This window comes from Tupaia chinensis, unplaced genomic scaffold, assembly GCF_000334495.1.
Source record: "Tupaia chinensis unplaced genomic scaffold, TupChi_1.0 Scaffold144276_1, whole genome shotgun sequence".
Classification (NCBI taxonomy): Eukaryota; Metazoa; Chordata; class Mammalia; order Scandentia; family Tupaiidae; genus Tupaia; species Tupaia belangeri.
The window spans coordinates 1,485,065-1,489,133 of record NW_006204133.1 but is presented as its reverse complement, the minus strand read 5'-3'; positions in this window follow the sequence as shown (position 1 = coordinate 1,489,133).

The window sequence follows — 4,069 nt, the reverse complement described above, 5'->3', positions numbered from 1 at the left end:
GCGAGTGGTTTGCTCCTTCACCATCCCCGGTCCCCCTTTTACCCAGCCCAAGACGGCCCTGAGTCACGCTCATGTTCCAGGTCACGGCCTGATAGAGCCGCCCTCATCGTCACAGGCCCGAGGACCAGAATTCACATTTGCTTTCTCTGGAGATGCTCCTGCTTCCTGGAGCCAAGGTTGCAGCCTGGGCAGGGTCCAGTGGAAGACCAGGGACTGGGCAGCATCTCTGCGTCCCCTGGCGCTCCCACTCTGCTGACCCCCATGGTGGCCACAGGTCACGTCTGTTTCCTTCTCCAGCCGGATTCCGCCCACCCAGTCCTGCAGGCCTCCTGGTTCTCCTCTGCGGCCTCCTGACCCCGGTTAGTACTCTGTCCTCCTTCCCCAGACACGGGCCAGCCCTGGAGGTGGCATCCAGGTGCCACTCATCTGGGCATGACGTACCTGGGGATGTGCAGACGGACGCCGAGGCGGACAGGCCACTTGTGGGGTCGTTAGTCTCCAACACCGACAGGTGACGGGCGGCTGGTTCTAAGTGGAGACCTGGGCCCGAGAAGCCACGTTGGGGCTCCCTGCAGCTCAAGTCCAACCACCCCCTCACACTCACAGGGCGGCGTCAGGAGGCCAGGCCCTGCCGGTGTCCCAGAGTGGCCCGGGGTGGCCCTGCTGACCCCCATGGTGGCCACAGGTCACGTCTGTTTCCTTCTCCAGCCGGATTCCGCCCACCCAGTCCTGCAGGCCTCCTGGTTCTCCTCTGCGGCCTCCTGACCCCGGTTAGTACTCTGTCCTCCTTCCCCAGACACGGGCCAGCCCTGGAGGTGGCATCCAGGTGCCACTCATCTGGGCATGACGTACCTGGGGATGTGCAGACGGACGCCGAGGCGGACAGGCCACTTGTGGGGTCGTTAGTCTCCAACACCGACAGGTGACGGGCGGCTGGTTCTAAGTGGAGACCTGGGCCCGAGAAGCCACGTTGGGGCTCCCTGCAGCTCAAGTCCAACCACCCCCTCACACTCACAGGGCGGCGTCAGGAGGCCAGGCCCTGCCGGTGTCCCAGAGTGGCCCGGGGTGGCCGCGGCGGCAGGCAGCACTCAGACAGAAGGCCTGGGTGCAGCCGCTCCCCTGGATGGCCTGGCACAGCACGGAGGCCCACGCAGGGCAGGGCTGGCCGGAAGGCCTGCGTCTGGTGTACTCCTGCCAACAGGCTTCTCTGAAACTAACCTATTTCCTTGATGCGAAGACAGGAAAGGGGGCCGCGTTTGAAGTTTACGTCAACGACACAAAGTGCTGTGTTCAAGGAAAATCGCAGACCACGTGCTCTGGGGAGGGCAGAGCATTTCCGGGGCGAGCAGTGCCTGCCTTGGAGCAGGGGTAACTGAGGCTGGGAAGCTGCAGGCGGGGACCATGCGAGAACACTGATTCCAACGGCACCCCCAGACCTGGAGGGAGAAAGGAGGGTGTCTGCTGTGCAGGGATTGGGGGGGCGGTGAGACAGTGGCAGTGGGACTGAGGGGATCCCGGGGCTCCTTGGAAACCAGATGCTCCCACGGGGCATCGCCCTGGGGCCTGCCCTGACTGAAGCACTCCTAAGAGTGACTTTCTATCCCACAGGCAGGTGAGCTGGAGGGAGGAGACACCCACCCAGTCGGTCCATGCCCTACAGGTTCAGCGCCCCCACTGTGTGTCAGGCACGTGGTCCGGCCTGCCCATAGGTGGCTCATAGGCTGGAGCGGGAACGCTGGGTCCACAGGGAGACCAGGGCTGGGACGTGGAAAGAGGAATTCCAGCACAGCCTGAGGGTGTCAGGGAAGGGCTCCAGGAGGAGGCAGCCATGCAATTAAGACACAGAGACGGGCGGAGGGCCCCCCTACCCCTGTGCCTGCCAATCCCAGCCAGGCCCACCTGGGACCTCCCCCTACGGCTGCTCCTCGCTGCTCCCCACTCCACGCAGACTGCAAACTCCTTCTCATCTCCCCTCCTCCCTCCCTCATGCTTGCACACCTCCTAACAGCACCCACCCACCCTCAGATGGGAGGCCACACCTCGGAAGCACCCTCCCTCAGGTAGGGGCCTGCAGGGATGCCCACTCTACCTCATGTCTCCCTGGGGACCCTGAGGCCTCTGGGGGCCTTTTGCACTCCCCACCTCCTTGTCCCCTTGCAGATTCAGGGACTCTTCAGCTGCTGGCCCACCTGTGGGGCCTCGGGTACCTGGGTGCGCAGCCAAGGCCCACTGCAGAGATTCCCAAGACCCCTTCTTCTCTGGGCCTGCTGCCTTTGTGGAAGTGGCCCGGCCCCCCAACTTACCCGAGGTCTTCTCCACTCCTAGGCCTCCTCTCTTGGGGACCACCTCCCCAGGCCTCTACTATGCCCCAGCTGCCTACAGCCCCTCCTCTCCCTCGGGAGATCTTTCTGGGCTCCAGGCCAGGGTACTTTTCTCCTACTTAGATGTCCCCCAAACTGTTTTTGTTCCCTCCAGGCATCCTGAAGCTCGAGGTGCAGAAAAGCCTCTGGCTTTGCGCTACCTGGGGTAAAGAGAGGAGAATGCCTCGTGCCCTGAAGAGAGGTGACACTGCAGCATCGGAGTGACAGACGCGATGACAAGATGACAATAGCCATAGCACCCACCGAGCACTTACTGTGCTCCAGTGAGGGGAGCACTTCCCAATGAATAACCCACTCCTTTTCCAGATGAGGTAACCAAAACCCAGAGCGGTTAAATAGCAGATGCCCAGGACCAGCCGGGACGGGAGCCCAGGCAGTCTGGCCTCATGGCCCAGCGCTGACCGCTGACTGCTGACCGACACAGGACATGAAAACTTTGGGTCGGGTGCAAAAGAACTCCCTGCAGGAGGCAGCCTCGCAGGGAGCAGGGAGCTGAGCAGGCTGCAGATGGGCACCCAGGGAACTGTGTTTGGAGTCTATGGGCCGGGGTGCCTCTGGGTGGGTGGGGGGCTCCCAGCCCTGAGAAGGGGACTCCCAGCCTCTGTGAGGCACCAGCTCAGCAGCCTTCGACCCCTTCCTGTCCCAGAGCAGGTCCTGAAACTGCTCAGGCTGCTCTTTGATGGGGCTGGGGGGGGTGCTGTTTGATCACCGGGAGACGGGCCTCTGAGATAAGGGCCATGAGCGAGGAGGGGGATGCTCTGAACGCTGAGGAAAGGGCTACCGGGTGGAAGCCGGGCTGGGAAAGCTGCGGTTGCATTTGCCTTTGGTGGGTTTGAGTGAATATCCCTCCAGACACACAGAGCCTCGGAGGAAATTCATCACTGCCCACATGCTTCTAGGTTTTGCCCACACAGAGACCCAGCCTGAACTCTTCCCCTACCTCTTCAACTGCCTGACTCTGAGTTTTCTTGCAGGTCTCAGAGTAAATGTGGCTTCCTCCAGGAAGTCTTCCCTATCCTCACCCTGGGCAGGGTGGGGCTGTGTCGGTTCACCCAAAGGCTGAGCAGGCCAGATATGGCGCCACTCTGAGGGGACACCAGGCCACAGCTGGTACACATCCAGCAGGTGGGCTGGGGGTGGAGGCTCCGACCTGCCAGAGGGTCACACCTTAACACAATGGTCCATAGAGGACAGCAGCCCCCTCTCCCCGGGGCTCTCCACTGCCTCCCCCTCCTCCCCCCGGGGTGGGCAAGCATCGACTTCAACCTTTTAGTTCTCACTTATCACGGAGGGCCGTGCCAGTTACTCGCCCCCTCTGTGCCTGATTTTACTCTTTGGGAATGAGGGTACAAACTTCACAGGGCTGTGAAAACAGGCCTGGACGTGAATGCTCCGTTCCTGCCCGCATTGTAGACTGAATCACCCTCACCTCTGGGGTTCCCGGGGTCTGTGTGTGGTGTATCCAGTGCAGCAACCGGGTTCCCTCGCGCCCCCCAGGGGCAGCTCTTGAGTACTGCATTCTACCAAGCACAGCTCAGAGACATCCGAAAGATGGAGACCACCACCTTCCCCTCCCCAAGTAAAAAATTCATCCAAGCAGATTTAAGGCGGAAGAGAACCGATTGGGCAAAGCAATCACTTGTGTGCTCTCCCGGGGGGGGGGGGGCGCCCTGGCAACAAAAAATTTA